Below are 19,117 nucleotides of genomic sequence, written 5' to 3'. Positions count from 1 at the left end.
GTGAGAGATCAGGGGAGCGAGCCGGCCAGGGGATGACATTCACGTTGTTTTGTTGAAGAGAATCCTGAACAAGTTGAAAGGTAATGCCTGGGCCATGACGACGCAAAAACGGCAGAACAACATGACCGATGATCTCGTCGCGGTAGCGCTGTCCAATGAGATTTCCCTCTACCACTATCAAACGGGTCCTCTGGCTTGGTGTAATCCCACCCCATACCATAACGCTGCCGAGGATGGTCTCTGACTGCATTCGTCTGTTGCCATAAACACCTAATGGTGTTTCTGTGGACGTTAAATTGTCTTGCAACATCACGTTGATTCGATCCAGCTTCACGCATACTAATGGCTCGCAGACGCTCATTTTCGGACAGGCGTGGCATTTCGTAATGTTGAATAATTGCGTAGTTTTATTGTTTTTCTGAGTGGTTGTTGTCAGCACGATGCTAAACAATGCATTTGGAATCCCGTTAACGCACATGTTTTTATACCCATTCTTGGGTAGTGAAATGCATGGGGCTTGTATAAAAGTCAACTTTTGCATGGAGTGCATTCTTTTCTGTAGCAGTTGCGTTTTTATGACTTGATTCCATACATGTACTACAATTTTTAAACCAAAATTTACTTGTTTGAAAAACACACTAAAATATTCACAGGAACTTTTGTTGTTGAGTATATTTTAAGAAAACTTGGGATATGCATTGCTCATCCTCTTCACTGGTGTCTTTCATATTTTGAAATTGTTCCAAATTTTATTTTCTCTGGAAACAGTTTTTGTGGAAACAATGTTAACTTCCAGTTCGTTTGCTGCAGAATCGTGCCAATGAAATGCAAAACAGATATAAATCCGAACGCATCAATTCTTCTTAAATGTGAAGATCCGGGGTAGAAAAGGTCTTCAGCAACCCCATGCTTGCCGTAAAAGGCGACTAACGGGATCGGGTGGTCAGGCTCGCTGCCTTGGTTGATGCTTGTCATCGATCCCAATTGCCCGGATCGATTATCATGATATCAATCACTGTATTGTCTGGTCCAGACTCGATTATTAACAGACCGATGTCATGTAGCTGGAATATTGCCTAGTGCGGCGTAAAACAACAAACCAAACGGAATCTTAAATGGCATTAAAGTTGTTTATTTGTCCATACCAACTCGTCATCATAATTTCAGACAGTCATGAAGTGTAGAAAAAGTCGTTTAACAAACTATCACGTTAAAAATTGTTTGATGCCTGTTGTTACAAGGGGGTACAACCAACAAAAGACGATGTCGCACTGACCCTTAGAAAGACCGTTTTGTTGTTCTAAAATCTTCAGAATTAATGGATGACTTGAGGAAACACTTTCAAGTGTCTGACAGCAAGAACAAGAATAGGGAAAGTTGATTTTTAGTTCGTCTATGTTGTTTGATAAACGTCCATTGGGTCGGGGACTATGACAGGCTGTCAACAAAGTCACCGATCATGACCACCCATCCAATTAAGTAAACATTCCAGTCCTAAAGCGACACGCATAGATTGCTCTGGACCTTGTCTAAGTCGGTGTGCATTATATTAATAAAGACACAAAAACAGACCAGGGGAAATGTTGAAGGCCATAATCGAGTCTGGACCAGACATCCCAGTGATTGAAATCACGAGCATCGATCCACGCATTTGGGATCGATGACATGCATCAACCAAGTCAGAGAGTCTGACCGCCCGATCCCGTTAGTAGCCTCTTAGTAGTCTTACGACAAGCATAGTCGCCTTTTACGGCAAGCATGAGTTGCTGAAGACGTATTCTACCCCGGATCTTCACGGGTCGACTGGAAAGGAGATTCATCCCTTTTATCTTACAGCTTGATGAAGAGAAGGCCATCATTTCAAACAACGTTGCAGACATTTCTGTCAGATGCAATATAAAGAGTATTAAACTTTGTGTTGATTCCTCTTCATACTATGTCTGTGGTAATAAATACAACATGACAATAACTTCTCTTGCTGCATAGACTTGCTTTTCAAATCAAGCTCGTGAAATACACTAACAAGAGTGCTCTGAGAGCACAACATCCCCCGCATGAATTTTTTTAACGAGTTTATGTTTTCTGCGATATGCGCATCATCAACATGTCGACATCTTGTGTGTAGAGTTTCAGGGATATTCTCTGGAAACTTGAGGAGGAGTAGATTTCACGAAGCTCCGTAAAACAGGGGCAGTAACTCTGTCAAAATCTGTCGAAATCTAACGGGACTGCGATATGCGTATCATCAACATGTCATCCTGTGTGTAGAGTGTCAGGGATAATCGCTAAAAGCTGGAGGAGGAGTTGATTTCACAAGCTTAGTACCCTCTCTCACAATTAGGCAAATGAAGCTCCGTAAAACAGGGGCAGTAACTCTGTCAAAAATAGTCGAAATGAAATGGGACTGCGATATGCGTATCATCAACATGTCGACATCTTGTGTGTAGAGTGTCAGGGATATTCTCTGGAAACTGTAGGAGGAGTTGATTTCACAAGGACAGACAGACAGACGGACGGACTGCGCCACGACATAACTCCCCTTCGGCTATTCTGGCCCGGCTGGGGTTAAAAAGCCAAATATAAAGTGGTGTGTGTCTAAATAAAGTCAACATACCTTTTAACCAAGTTGCAAGAAGTAAGGTGAAATTTGGTTTAACGTCACATTCAAGATTATTGCACTTTTTCAGCGACGTGTATGTTTACATGTGCTTGTTTCGGAATTGAGCCGGTTTTATATTGATAGCGCTGAGAGATATCAAGCCAAATTATGACTTGAATACCCCTTCAGACACAGTATACTGACTCCGAGACGACCAGTCCTTATTTGTCCCCTTAATGACGAGCGCCAGGCACGGTAACAATAAGTACCATATTTTAACGTCTTTTGGTATGACGTGGCCGGGTGATCAAACCACCGACTTTCCGCGCTCTGGACACACGCTCTACCATTAGACCACGGATACAGTCTCAAATTACCGAAACAGACACAATGACATAAACAATTGATATTACTGAAAGACCTATCATAGTGCACCAGATGCCAGCAGACGGGTGGATGAGCACAAAGGAGCAAGATCTTTGTTTTATGATGCGTCACATCCCCCAGAATAATGTCTTTCATTAATCCCTATTTGATACATATACCGGGAACAGTAGAATTTGTTTGATATCTGAGAAAACCAATACCAGTTATCATCGCCTGCAAACACCCTTAAAAGGCCTTCTTCCGCTTCTACTTATATGATCAATGATACTCAGTTCTTATGTGGTCACAGGAACAAACAATAACATAAGTGTAACAGATAGCTGTTAGGGACCACTTGGCCAACTGTTTACTCACTGCCACAAAATACTTTTGAAATAAGAGAGTGAGTGGTTTTACGCCGCTTTTAGCAATATTCCAGCAATATCACGGCGGGGGACACCAGAAATGGGCTTCACACATTGTACCCAACTTTTGAAATGAACAGTTCACCTTTTCCATGTTTCAATGGATGCGTGCATACAGTTTATTTGTTTTGTAACGCCGCACTCAGCAATATTCCAGCTATATGACGTCTGTCTGTAAAATAATCGAGCCTGGACAAGACAATCCAGTGATTGAAATTATGAGCATCGATCGTCGCAATTGGGATCGATGACATGCTTCAACCAAGTCAGCGAGCCTGATCACCCGATCCCGTTAGTCGCTTCTTACGACAAGCATAGTCGCCTTTTACGGCAAGTATGGGTTGCTGAAGACCTATTCTACCCCGGAATCTCCACGGGTCAGCTTATGAATGTAATGATATCAAACAACAAGCCTTCAGTTTCAAGAGAATTCTCATTTTCAATTTCTTATTAAAAACAGATTGAAATGTTTAAAAAACCCAGTGTTATAATTTTCATTTCATTTCAAACTACCTATGCTAGTTACATTATTGTGATAACGGTATGAGCATATGTACCGAATCGTCACATTTAAAGAATGAAAACAAAGTTAAAATCCATTCGTCAGTTAGTCGTTGATTCTACAGCTTCTAAATGCCACTTAAAGATATTGCCTATTCATTTGGTAAATAAATGTAATAGTTCAAATAAGACATTATTTTTCTTCTGAAATATTTCTGCATTTTTAAATAAAAATAACAGAAGGAATATTATTTCTGCACGTTGTCACCTTTTACTACTTTGCGGGAAATCGAATATGGAGTGTTCACAGCCATTGACTACATACTTAACTGTGTGACATGAACCATGATGTCAAATGGATTAATACTGAACCTCAAAAGAAACGCCACCATGGATAAACATATGAGAAACCTTATTTGTCCAAACATTGTAAACATACTTTGAGACATATTAAAAATATAAAACTTGGCAAAACTGATAATGAAGTTTGAAATAAAAGTGTCAAATGTTCATAAAGTAAAACACAACACTAGTGTCTGAGAAAATGAATCACAAGTCAGTATCTCGTATGGCCGCCATGTGCATTGATGGCTTCCGTGCAACGTCGATACATGATGGAATTGATGAGGCGGTTGATGAAGGCCATAGGCACTTGAGCCTAGACTCTGAGGAACGCCTGTCGCAGTTCAACTTCAGATCTCGGCCTTGGTCGGACGTCATTCAGCCGTCTTTGAATCTCGTCCCACAGGTGCTCAGTTGGAATTAAATCGGGACTGAGGGCAGACGACTGCATGGTTCTGATGCCATTCTGTTGGAGGAAGTCTCTTGTTGCTTTCCGCGTTAACATGCTGAAACTCGTGGTTGCAGCGACGTGCCACATGAGGTATGGCGTGTGGTCTCAAGACTGTACAATGTACCTAGCTGCTGTGACACCATTGCCTCTCCCTGGACCGATGTTCTTGAAGACCACAGGGCCGACCCTCTGCACAAGACCAATTCCGCCCCACACCATGATGCTCGGACCACCCCACGAGTCTCAACAACACAAACATCCGAATAACGTTTCCCACGGCGTCGCCAGATTCTCTCTCTCTCTCACTATCTTATCTGCTGTTGAGATACAGTAACGGGTCTCGTCTGAGAAGAGGACTCTTCTCCACTGCTGGTGGCGCCAATACTGGTGCTGTGTTGTCCACTGAAAACGGTCCCGGCGATGACGTGGTGTCAGAATGGGTTCTCGGTATGGCTTGTGACAGTGGAGGTGTCTGCTCGTCAATCGTCGACGCACGGTGTCCGCACTAATGTGTCGTTGGTTTGTCCCCACGGTCTGTCGAGCAGTTTCCGCAGCAGTAACAAGGCGATCTTGAAGATGCTGTTGCACAATTTGACGATCCTGATGTCGGGTGGTGACCCTTTCTCTCCCACTACGTGGTCGGTCATCTGTAGTGTTGGTGGTCTGTACCGTTGCTGGAACCTGTATATGGTCCTTGCGTGGACTTGAAATGCATTGGCTTCTTGCCGGGCGCTTTGTCCAGCTTGCAATTGTACAAGGGCTTGGTGTCAATCTTTGCATGTGGTAGCAATTCAATAACGAAAGAATGTTATCCGATCTGGGTTGATTTTTATAGGGTAAGAAATGCGGGAACGCATGTGTATTTCAATTTGCACGGACGCACGTGCATCGGGTTACCATGGCCGTTGCCGTGATGCGTTTGGGCGATCGGTTCCATTGTCATCTGCTTTGTTTTTTATCAACAAATTTCGGTTTTCCGGACAAGGTAATGTTAAATTTTAGAAACTTTGACAAAAGATATGCATTGCAGTAACAAAATGTTCGTGTAAATGACAAGCAAAGAGAGGTCACTTTAAGACACAGAAACGTTTCCACAAAATGATCATAACGCTTAGCTCATCATAAGCTCATGCTCATGAATGAGGATTACAATCAACTCAGCACAAAGGCTGCTTTGTGGAATCAAAGAGAGAGAGAGACAGAGAGAGAGAGAGAGAGAGAGAGAGTGTGTGTGTGTGTGTGTGTGTGTGGCACTGTCTGATGGATTAAATACATGCCGTGAAATACAAAACTAGGATTCTTACTGCAGTCGGAATACACACTGGCATGCCATTTAGATTTGCTGCATCGTAACTGTTCGTCAACTCATGTTCCAAACATCTCAAAGTAAAGTCTAATAACTTCCACATACAAAGTTGCTTGAACATATCAACTTTAAGGACTCTTTTTCATCGGTAGAATACGAAACTAGTTGCTTTCAACTGATTAGATACTTTATTGCGAACTGCGTGTACATGTACATTGATGCATTTCGTGTTTACAACACAACAAATTTTACTGCATGCACGTCGCTATATAAGTGCAATAGTCTTGGACGCGACGTTAAACCCTATTTTACCTCGCCTCGCCTCCTTCTTCCTGACTAATCCAGGCAAAGCCAAATCCAAATCAAAATTTAAACTAAATATCTTATATTTGTGTTGCCCATGTATTACGGCCTACACCATCCAAAGATGATAACATAATATAACCTTGTTCTGGTAGCCTACTGGTTGCTAAATGTAATATTCTGCACCGATCCTTAAATGCCTTGGTTATACATTCAAACTGCAAAGGCACTCCTCAACATTTCCCTAGATCCATGTTATCACAAGTTGATTTACCAACCTTTAAACTAAATTTACAAAATTTAATACGTACGGATTCAATAATAGTACAATATGTGGTGCCCCATATTTCAGAACCATAACGAAAAATAGGTGTTATCATACATAAATTATCTTAAATAGATCTAGACAACTAATGTTAACAAGTTTCCTTTGGTATTTATTAACTGAAAATATTGCCTTATTTGCTTGGGATACAAGAAAGGTCTGAGCTGTGCTCCAGATTATCTTAGGGGTGAATACAAGTCCCAGGTATTTACATAAAGATCCTTTTTCTATAGGTGTACCATCATAAAACCACTTTTCATATGACCTTAAGGGACCACCATTTCTAAACACAATAATCTTAGTTATATTTAAATTTACTTTCATGCCAGTATGTTTACCAAAACTTTCGTGTACAGTTAGTTTTCTTTCCCTGCAGTTGTGAACATGTGTCGGATATTTCCGAGACATCATCTGCAAACACGAGGGGGCACAAATCGTTAATAGAAGAGGTAACAGTAATACCTGGACAACCCTCTTCTTCCGTGAGGGTACATAACATGTTTGAATATTATAGATTTTTGTGGACTTAAAACGCATCTTAGACGGGTGCCAGTGTTACAGATAAAACACTTAAATATGCCTATAGAGGTTCTAACACAAGCAGATAAATTAGACATTGATGTGATTATATCCACACATTTACCCTTTATACCACAAAGAGTGCAGGAGACCATCATGTCTAAGAGTGTCATAATAATGAGGCAGTGAAATCTACCTGTTTTCGTACCAATGTATTTTTTAACAAAAGTCTGTCATGGAAAAATATTACCAATATTGGAGTAATGGGCCCTAAAACAAAGTTGTTTTTCATTTATACATATATATTTTCACACCGATTCAGTTCAAAATAGACATAAATAGTTTACAGGTTGAGTTTATAAAAGAGGAATAAATCTATATTTGTTATTGGTCATTTCTACAGCCAGATATGAAGAGAGGACAAAAATACCCTCACCCTAGGAATCTACAGGTATCAAAAATGTGATTAATAAGGTGAGAAAGAGAAGTTTTTAAAAATGCAGCAGCAACAACTGTGGTCCTGGTGATTTGTTTTTTGCAGCATCTTGTATATTAAATAACACTTCGCCACCAGGTATTGATTGTTTAAGTTCTCCATTAGGTTTTGTTTGTTTGTTTTGTTTGTTTGTTGTTTAACGCCGCACCACTAGCCATTACACTGTTTAAGTATTCTCCAGAATAGGTTAGAGTCCTTACGTTTACGCCCTTGTCAAACGTATTCACCTGATGCAGGTTCCTAGACGTTAACCACTTTGACGTTTTACCACAGGTGCCAACAAACTAGTAACCATTACCTGGCAGAATCTGGGATTCCAAAAAAGATCATGGGATAACGGAAGGTCATTGTGCACAGCTGATTGTGGCGCCTTACACTACAAGGTCACTAATTCAGAATTGAAATCAGTCGATCTTTTAATTGTATTACAGATTTGAGGAAATGTGGTTTGGTGAATTCGTTTACAAACCTCGCGGAAATCGTAACCGGGGTACGGATATGCCTGGAGATAGGATCTGTTTGGTTTGTTTGGATGTTGGTTACCGCCGCACTCGACAATATTCCAGCTATATGACGGCGGTCTGTAAATAATCAGTCTGGACCAGGCAATCCAGTGAGACGATGACATGCATCAACCAAGTCAGCGAACCTGAGCACGCGATACCGTCAGTCGCCTCTTACAAGCAGACTCGCCTCTTATGACTCTTAAGACTTATTCTAACCCGGATCTTCACGAGTTGCATGGAAATAGTAACAGGCGTTATTGCTACACATGACTGTAGTAACAACCGTACTTGCCATGCATGTATATAGTTTTTGTTTGTTTGTTTGTTTGTTGTTTAACGCCGCACTCAGCAATATTCCAGCTATATGACGGCGGTCTGTCTAAATAGTCGAGCCTGGATCAGGCAATCCAGTGATTGATATCATGAGCATCGACCCACGCAATTGGGATCGATGACATGCATCAACCAAGTTAACAAGCCTGACCACCCGATCCCGTTAGTCGCCTCTTACGACAAGCATAGTCGCCTTTTACGGCAAGCATGGGTTGCTGAAGACCTATTCTACCCCGGATCTTCACGGGTCGCATGTATATAGTAACAACTGTACTTGTTATGCATGGCATAGTAACAGACGTTGTTATGCATAAAGAAACAAATCAACAAAATGTTTAGCACACTTAGTAGCAATTGTTAATGAGTGTTCCTTCGCAGACTAAAACGTGAATTTGAAATGTTGCAATATCGTAACATGATGGAGACAAACACCAACACGATGCTTTTCAAAGTGAACCATTACACAAAAGAGCATCATCAGTAAAGAAGAAACGTTACCATGGAGCTACCTACATTGGCTTAAAACGTGAAGTCGTTTTGATAGTTCTGTTTCAGTTCAAGCTACGAGGATCTCGCTTTGAGGAAACCAACCACAGAAAGCAGCCACTACGTTGTCAGTTCAAGCGGCGCAGTGGACAGAAACACAGATCCTGTTTGGGGATCCCTGTCCTGCTTTCAAGCCACTGCAAGTGATGCAGCCCTTTGGTGGCAAGTTGATCTACTTGGTTACTAGGGTTGGGTTTTGTTCCCATAGTGGGGAACGAACTTTTCTTATTTAATTTGTTTGTTTGTGGTTTTACGCCGCACTCAGCAATATCCCAGCTATATGACGGTGGTCTGTAAGTAATCGAGTCTGGACCAGACAATTCGATGATTGACAACATGAGCATCGATCCACGCAATTGGGATAGATGACGTGCATCAACCAAGCCAGCGAGCCTGATCACCCGATCCCGTTTGTCGCCTCTTACCACAAGCATAGTCGCTCTTATTTAATATATAATGTGAGATAGCTACGCGATAAACTGCAAAGAACAATAAAGAACGAAGCGTGGTTTATTTCGCGATAAAACATTGTTCTGTCATGAAGTCATTTCTGGAGATTCGAATATGCGCTCGCAACTTGACGTCATATATTGATGTCTTGTAAGTTGTTCTACATAGATGTCGCTGGGCTATACAGATAAACGCAGTGGCCGGACGATCGCATCCAAACGTGGGAGAGAAAGACAATAGGTATTAGGAGAAGAGGTACAGATTTTGTGAATATGCGGGAAATACCAAACTTAGCCCACCTTTTCGTAAAATGGACTTGTCTGACGTTTCCGAGGTCGGATGCTATTCGGGGAGTCATCATTATCAAAATCTGGTTAAAGAGGTTGTACATAATGTTGATATCTCATATGAGAAAATAAACGACTTCTCGTCGTTGTTTATCGTACCATACAACATTGCAGAGAGAATGCACTCGGGGATGCTACCTTCATGGTTTGTTCTCCCTGCGGTGTTTTATTGTACCATAACCGACACCCTATCATCATTTATTTCTTAAATATCTGGGGACACGGGTAGCCCAGTCGTGTCAGGCGCTGTGATTCGCTGTGCAGTTGCGTCTCTTGGGCACGCCAGAAACCTATGATTGTTGGTTCGAATCCCGGTTCGCCCCGATTATGTGATATGACAGGAATACTGTTGAAAACGGCGTTAAACCCAACTCACTCACTCACTCTTAAATATCTCTAATGTGACGCCGGATTGCAACCGTTCGACTCCGATTGTGTTTCAGTACTTAATTCGAGACGTAAAATGGCACAAAAATGACTTAAGTGATCATAGCATATTTAACGATAATTGTCAAGTTCGCTGTTTTCTCATCTCAAGGAAATATCAGTTGTCATACCGCCATGCCATCGTGTTCCATTTGCTTAGATCGATGATCATCGTGTCAATTCCTACATTGTCTGGCCTGGCACGATTATTTACTGACAACCGTCGCTGAGTACGGATTTTAACACGCACACAAAACAGACACAGTTTTGATGACACGTGGCAGAAGACCGTTCTTCCTGAAAAGCTCTTTTAAGAATCAATGCGCACGAGTGTCTCGCGTGTGAATCGTATTTGCCAAACACTCCAGACACTGCCTGCCTTAGAAAAAATATAGATCCAAATACGCAACGTAAGGTTATTCTGTAGGATGAAAGAAATCATTGATAGGCATCAATGATCCTTTTCATCCTCCACAATAACTTTACGTGTGCATTGATTCTTAAAAGTGTCAAATTCGTTACATTTCGAAACCAACAGCGAAAGCAACTATGCAACGTCGATAGATAACAAGAACAAAACTAAACAAGCATGAAATACTCATATTACCGTTAATATGACATGTCCGGTTGTGTGCAATGAATTAGCTCCTTTTTGTAAATGGCCTTATTGCAGCACTAAAAATGTTACTAATAGTTTTGCCATCTGCAGTTTATGATAGAAAACGTAACTGTATTTGTAATGAGTTGTGTTATTACTTAAACAATAATCAGAGAAGTAAGGGAGTTCTTACTTTACTTAGAGATCATAGGTGAGCAGGGGTCACCATGAGGTGTACTGAGATCATCTGATGATCGAGACGTAGACTGGAGTCTGGAATGCTACAGCACTGGCATGATAAGTAAATAAGAAATCCAATGTAACTCCAAGGAAATGAGTTGGGGAGTGAATGATTTTCCGCACATTAAGGAAATATTCAAGTTTCAGTTTTGCACTCAGGTCACAGTTGAAATCCCCAGTAACTTGGACATGTTCGCATTAATGCTGCTTGGAGAGATCCTGAAATTTCTGCATGACATCAGTAAGTGAATGAGACAACCGTGTCCATGACACTTTTGGAGGAACATGCACACAAGCAATGCAGAACTTGCCAACAACATTACATCACACAGCTAGACACTGTTCTTGAAACTTGTTCAAACATACACAGCAATACCATGTGTAGTGTCTCCTGGATAGATTTGATATCCTTGCAGGTCTTTTTCACTGTAATCAGTTTTAAAAGGAACAACAGTGTCTGATTGATATCTGAATAAATCAAAACTAATAATCGCATGATGTGGCAGGGAAATAACCAACCCAATTATATTGATTCAGGTTTGATTGATCATACTACAATTCTTATATGATCACATGTACATACAATAATCCCTTGGGCACGCCAGAAACCTATGATTGTGGGTTCGAATCCCGGTTCGCCCCGATTATGTTTCTAGTTTTGTCAGCACCATACCCGTGCTCGTGGGTTTCAACGAAGTGGTAAACGTCTAAGACCTGCACCACTTCGGGCTTTCCTCCCACATTAAGCTGACACGCCGTGATATAACTGGAACACTGTTAAAAGCGGCGTTAAACCCAACTCACTCACTCACTCACATACAATAATATATATTGTCTGAAATCTGAAATATGTCTGGGGAAAGGGACCCCAGTACCTGCGCCATCCGTCGTGATATGGATGAAATGTTGCTGGAATATGGCTGAAACTTTGCTGAAATATTGTTAAACGTACTCCTATTTGCTGAATACTACACGATATAAATTGAAAACATGTTACAAACACATACATCCTGTTACAACAATGTTATCACTTATTACACATAACAATGTACTATACTCACAAGGAGTAAGTGAGAGAGTATGGATTTACACCGCTTTTAGCAATATTCCAGCAATATAACGGCGGGGACACCAGAAATGGGCTTCACATATTGTACCCATATCGGGAATCAAACCCGGGTCTTCGGCGTGACGAGCGAACGCTTTAACCACTAGGCTACCCGACCGCCCCTATTCTCACAAGGATTACACGCCACACCATAAGCTTACTTGATGTTTACCTCATGATTATTTCCATGATGATAGAATGGCCAGTCCCTTCTAATGAGTGAGTGAGTGATTGAGTGATTCATTGAGTATGGTTTTACGACGCGTTTAGCAATATTCCAGCAATATCACGGCGGGGGACACCAGAATTGGGCTTCACACATTGTACCCATGTCGGGAATCGAACCCGGGTCATCGTCGTCACGAGCGAACGCTTTAACCACTAGGCTACCCGACCGCCCCTCCCCCTTCTTATTGATATGGTTGCCTGTTTATTATTTATTCTCCAGGGTCTGGTATATAACGACCAATGTAAGCAATACAAATCGACTTAACTAAGAGATTTTCTGTTGCAACGACGGCGTTTCTACTACTCTACCTGGCTCTACTATGTAAATTTGACCGATACTATCCGTGCACATCCCACAACATCGTCCGAGTAATACCCTAGATTCATCAGAGACAACGGACTCCTGAAGCAGAGATGACGTTAGTAATCACAGTAACTCAAAAGTCTAACGTCATCATTTGGAACGAACGTCCTCCATCAGCTTCCAACACTCACTACAATTCCCTCAAATATTGGCCAGCGTTGCTGCTTTTTGTATCATTGATACTAGTACATTTATATACACATGCATTAATTAACCCACCATATTTGTGAGCTGTTACTTTTGGCACTTAATGATGACTATTATAACGAGATGTACGATTGTTATAAGCCGTATATGTAAACCTCATGTGATGCAAAAGTTGTCCCAAAGCAAGTTTATCTTGTGTTCCAAAAGAATATGAGCAGAAAGGAATTTTACTGAAGACCAGAAATTGAAGGATTAGAAAACACTGAAAAACTTTTTTGGGCCATGTAACTGTCATGATATCAGCAGACCATATCAGGTGTCACATAGACACACTAGGGAGTGCAGAGTCTATTGCAAGACAGAAACGTCAATAACGTGTGTATGGTCCACGGACATTGACCACAGCTTCAACCCTACGCCTCATACTCATTACAAGTCGTTGAATGCTTCTGTGAGGCAAACGGATCCATTCTTCATGAAGTGCGGCTTCAAGTCCAGCGAGATTTTGAACTGGGGGATCACGATGTCTGATTTTCCGGCCAAGAATGTCCCAGAGATGCTCAATCGGATTAAGATCCGGACTACAGGCCGGCCAAGGAAGAGTGGCAATAGCTTCTTGACGCAAATTAGCCAAAACTGCCCGAGATCTGTGTGGTCCAACATTGTCGTCCATGTAAACAGGTCTTGTCTGAAAAGGATGGTTGTCAAGATGAGGGACTACCACTGGACGAAGAACGGCATCTTGGTATTGTTGGCATCCATGTTTCCACGAATTGTCACCAGCGGAAGTTTGCAGCCGAAGGAAACACAACCCCATATCATGACAGACCCCCGCCACATGCTAAGGTATTCTGGATGTTCCTTGGTGCAAACGTGTTACGTTGCCTCCTAACACGTATTCGACCATCAACAGTTCGTAGCAGCATTCGACACTCGTCAGACAAATGGATCCTTCTCCAGTTAGCATAGTTCCATCGACTACGGGCACGACACCATATCAGACGATTCCGCATGTGTCTCTCAGTCAGTTGAGGACGTTTTACTGGTCTTCTGGTGTTATAACCAGCCTCTCTGAGGCGACGCCTTACGGTCATCGTCGAGAGTCTCTGATGGGTAATCCACTGCAGTCTTAAAGGCGAAACCGCATTATCAGTGGTTCAAGGAAGGTCACTCTATCTCACTCCATCGGACGGGCAAAGTGGGCCCACATTCGAAACCAAGGAACTCAGTAGACTTTAAATTAAATATATCTGCCAAATTGATTACTTAAAAACTCAATCTAAGAGTCACTTATTCACTCAAAATGCATGAAATAGCATCAATAAAGTAGAACAATAGCAAACGACACGAACACTTTCCCCGCGAAACTAGGCCGTGGGCTCATTAATATTCATGAGGGTATTCCTTTTGTGGAACAGTTCCCACGCTATCTATGACGCCATTGGTTGAAATTTTGACCTTTGACGTCATAGATAGGGGTCATATGCTAATTGCTTTACTACGTCTGCCAATTTTTTACTACGGAGAGTTCTATGGCAAAATCATCACCCCCTAACTAGAAAGTGTTTTTACTCGTAAAAAAATATGTCTCCCACCACTCCCCTAACCCCCATTCATTCGTTTACTTCACGTTAAACCCCATCTCTTCATTCCCACCCTCCATTACTAAATAACAGAGACAAAAATAGAACTCCTAGAAATTTCAAACAACTAATGGGCACCACTTCAGGACTTGGTTAATATGTTACAACTTCATGAAATAATATTGAACAGTTTTTGAGTTATGGTCAGGAAACAAAGCTTACCCCCATTCAGAGCCTATGTTCAACTTATCTCCATGGAAGCGAGAAAAAATAAAAATGTCAAAAATCTCTAAATAGCAAAAGGTACCACTTCAGTGCTGGGTTAATGTGTATACAAAGTTTCGCGAAAAAATATTAAACGGTTTCTGAGTTATGGTCAGGAAACAAAGCTTACCCTCATTCAGAGCCTATGTTCAACTTATCTCCATGGAAACGAGAAAAAACAAAAATGTCAAAAATCTCTAAATAGCAAAAGGCACCACTTCAGTGATGGGTTAATGTGTATACAAAGTTTCGCGAAAAAGTATTAAACAGTTTCTGAGTTATGGTCCGGAAACGGTGGGAACGCCGACGCCGACGCCGACGCCGACGCCGACGGGAACCGTGCCAAAAACAATATGTCTCCCTCCATTCTGGGGGAGACATAATTATGGGACATGGAAGAAATTCGAGAATGTTGAGTTAATTTAACGAGTGTCAAGAGTCTTCGTGTTTGTAATTCCGAGTTCTGGCTAAAGAGGAGTTACCCTATCTTCGAGAGCAAGGACAGATTCTGTAACTTTTGTGGATTTACATCTCAAGAAAACTGTGCCCCTATTAAAGATTATCAGGAAGATGAGGTAAATGACCACTTATATTCACATGGATTGAAACCACTCTTTCCTGAGCATGATTTGGATGTTCTGTGCTACTACAAATACCAACTAAGGCAAAAGAAGACCTTCAACAAAAGGAGATATAAAGAAATATTTTGAATGCTGTTTTTTATATGGACAGACTGAATTTGAAATTCTACATCCATCAGACATTTAGATATCCACCTAAGAACACAATTGAATTCTCTATCCGGACACTTTTAACCAAATATCTGAATGGATTTCGGGAAAAGTATCATGAACTTGGTGCTTGTTTTTGTGTTTGTTATTCATAATCATGTTTGTGTCAGGTCATTTGAATGAACTGAGTCGCGTTGCTCAGGGCTTGCCTGCCAAGGAAGGAAGAATAAAACAGTTGTTGTTTTGGTGGTCCCAAAAAAAGCAATCTTACATTACTCATATTGCCATATTTACCCACACCAATATTGTGGAAAATCTTGCTTCAAATTGGAACTATATATCGACACAACAGTCTTTACAACAAGTAACTTTTCATGATGACTCAGTTGAACGTATCTTTGGGAACAGCTACATGATGTACCAATTGCAATTATTTCCCATGAAGGATTCAAGTTTCTACTTGTCAGAAGATTGGATGGACTAACCTTTGTTGGAAGATTGTTCTGGTGGGTAGAATCACTTTTGTGTACTGGCATTTACTCCAAGCCATACAGTTGTTGGATAGCCATTCAAGCATTTCACTGGACATTCTCTTTATTGAAACATCATGGAATGTGATTTAATTCAGATTGGTGCAATATGTAATGACTTTGAAAAGACCAGTGATTTTATGAAAGAAAACAATCTGATAGCTTCAACAATGAACTGTGATAAATGTAAGATGTCTTTGTCATGGCAGAAAGATAAAAAGAACAAATCAGCTGGCCATGTGTGGCGTTGTACTAAATGTAGAAAATGTAAATCTGTTAGATTTGGAAGTTTCTGGGAAGGCCAGAAAGCTTCACTTGGCACACTGTTAATGATTTTGTACCTTTTTTGCCATGACGTTCCCGGTCACATCACTTTACAAATGTTGAGTGTGTGTGAGAACACCGTGATTTAATGTCCCGTTCTCTTCTGGACGATCCTGTTGTCCTTGGGGCTGTTGGTCATGTGGTGGAAATGGATGAAAGTAAATGGGGGAGAAAGAGCAAATACAACATGGGTTCCAGTCAGGGCATTAGAAACTTTTGGATCTTTGGCCTTATAGATAGGCAAAGTAAGAAGGTTCTGCTTTTTAATGTTCATGACAGAACAACAGACAATGTTGAAGTCGGTACACAAATAATTACTGAAGAATTCAAATCCTATGTTTGTCTACAAAAGGCAGGGTATGAACATGACATTGTAAAGGACAAGGATGGTTATGTGAACCCCAAAACTGGGGCCCATACCAACTCCATTGAAGGATTTTGGGGCAATGCAATGGCAAAGTTTAAGTCAATGCATGGTGTCCCAAGAGAACAGTTAGCTGCTCATCTTCATGAGATTATGTTCCGATGGAACAACACGAGTGAATGTATGTTTACCCTCATGCTTGGCCTTATGAACAAATACTACACATTTGTATGAATATTTGAATGAATCAAACCAATTTGATCAATTCTGATCTCTTGATGAGAATGTAATCTACTGATTATCTCATTTATCAATTTGCCCATTGTCCTTGGAAATATAGAAATGTTTCCATCAAGTTCATATTGAACATAGCAATCAGTTATTTTGACACTGTTACCCTTTACAATGTTTGTGATGTTCTTGATATTTCAAACATATCATGAAGGACACATGTATGTATAACAGATTTCCTGTCAATAGTTTGACAGATAGTGCTACAAAGATTTCTATTCATCATTTGTGCAGATGATTCAAGTTGCCTAAATTGTGTTTCCAGTATTCAGTGTGAAATATGATATTGTTTCCATCAACATCAAACTCAATCATTGTGATAATCATGACAGAGTGCAGAATCATTGTTTGTTGTTTTGTTTTTAAACTGTTATTCTTAAACGTTCCCGAGATTGACATGCTATATGCTGGTGTTGCACAGATTGCCACTGATAATATGTCAGATAGTTCCTGTTTAAATAGTTCTGGTGAAACTAACCCTGATAGAAATGTGGGTGAGTGTTTCGTAAATAAATTTTCATTACCATGATTACAATTGTGTTCCCATTAAAATACCCACACTGGGTATTTTGTTTGTGACATTATTGAATTTGTTACTGTTTCTATATGATTAAAATATTTTGTGGAAGATAAATATCAATGTGTATTGAGGACGCTGACGTGTGAGTTCATATTTGAAAAGATAAAATGAAACGGAGTTCCCATCAAAAGCTGCTATTGTGATGACTAATACTAAATGATCTGAATGTCATTGTTATATTGCTACTGATGTCCCATGTTTGGATGAAATGATATGTTGAGTCTTTTTGTTTTGTTATGAATTAATAAAATGTTAGTTTTTAATCTTCAGAATGTGTTTGTGTTTACTTACTGTAATGGTCTTTCATTTTGAAAGGTAAGACTAGTAGATTTACTCAGATCTTAGAATGAGGGCCCACTCAGAAAAATCTCTATAAGGATATAAAAAAAGTGGGACCACATTTCGGTTTTTGATTTTGGTGCCTAAAGTTTTGTTGGCGGGACCATTTGTCATTCTTTTTCATAACTACGGCTCCATTACTACAGTCAATAGATTAGTTTTAATATGGTGAGATTTGTTGATTTACTGATTTTTTAAAATGTGGGCCCACACGTCAGAATCGCTATAGAGATAAAAAAAAAAAGTGGGCCCACATTTCTGTTTTCACTCTATTGGCCTTGTTTTGAAGGTGAGATCATTTGTCTTTCTGTTTTATAACTACGGTCAAAATATTTTTTTTAATGGTTAGAATTGTATTGATTTACACATTTTTTTTAAATGTGGGCCCACTCAGAAAAATCTCTACAAAGATATAAAAAAAATGAGCCCACATTTCGCTTTTCATTCATGACGCATACAATTTCGTCGGTGATATCTCCAATTATCTACAATTAATTACATGATTAGGACTATGAAATAGCCTACCTTTCATGTCTCAGATATTTGTTCCACGCCACAAGATGCTCAGTGTTTCAGTAAGAAAGTCCCTCCGAAATGTGGGCCCACATCTGTTACCCTCTAATAACCAGCTAGTAAGTGATCCACAATTCAGTAATGTTGACAAAAACTTGTAACAATCGTGAGGCTTACTACTGTTGTTCGTATTGATGGGAATGGTTCACTAAATAGAATACCCTGTGCAGTTTTAATGATAAACTGAGTGACAGGCGGAACAGATTATCGCTTTCACAGCGCCATGTTTTTTCTCGGATACGTAACTAAACAGCATAGCTCCAATGAATATTTAGAGTTAGCTCCCTTCGACACTCGAACCACTGATAATGCGGTTTCGCCGTCTTAAATCTGTTGAAGTGGCAAATGGATTTCGTCTGATTATCCTGAAAAGACGTCTATCCTCTCTGTTAGAGGTCTTTCTTGGCCTACCAGACCTATGCCTGTCATTGACATCATTGGTTTGACCATGTTTGGCAATCAAACGAGTGATAACACTGTGATGACGACCCATTTGTCTTGCAATGGCCCTGCATGACATGCCAGCATTTTTCATGCCTATCACTTGTCATCTTTCAGCGTTCGTTAACTTTCTCCTCACCATGGCTGATTTTCAACCTCTATTGGAAGGGG

Source organism: Haliotis cracherodii, unplaced genomic scaffold (genome assembly GCF_022045235.1).
Source record: "Haliotis cracherodii isolate W230 unplaced genomic scaffold, xgHalCrac1.p SCAF_11, whole genome shotgun sequence".
In the NCBI taxonomy this organism is placed as follows: domain Eukaryota; kingdom Metazoa; phylum Mollusca; class Gastropoda; order Lepetellida; family Haliotidae; genus Haliotis; species Haliotis cracherodii.
Note: the sequence above shows the minus strand (reverse complement) of the source record.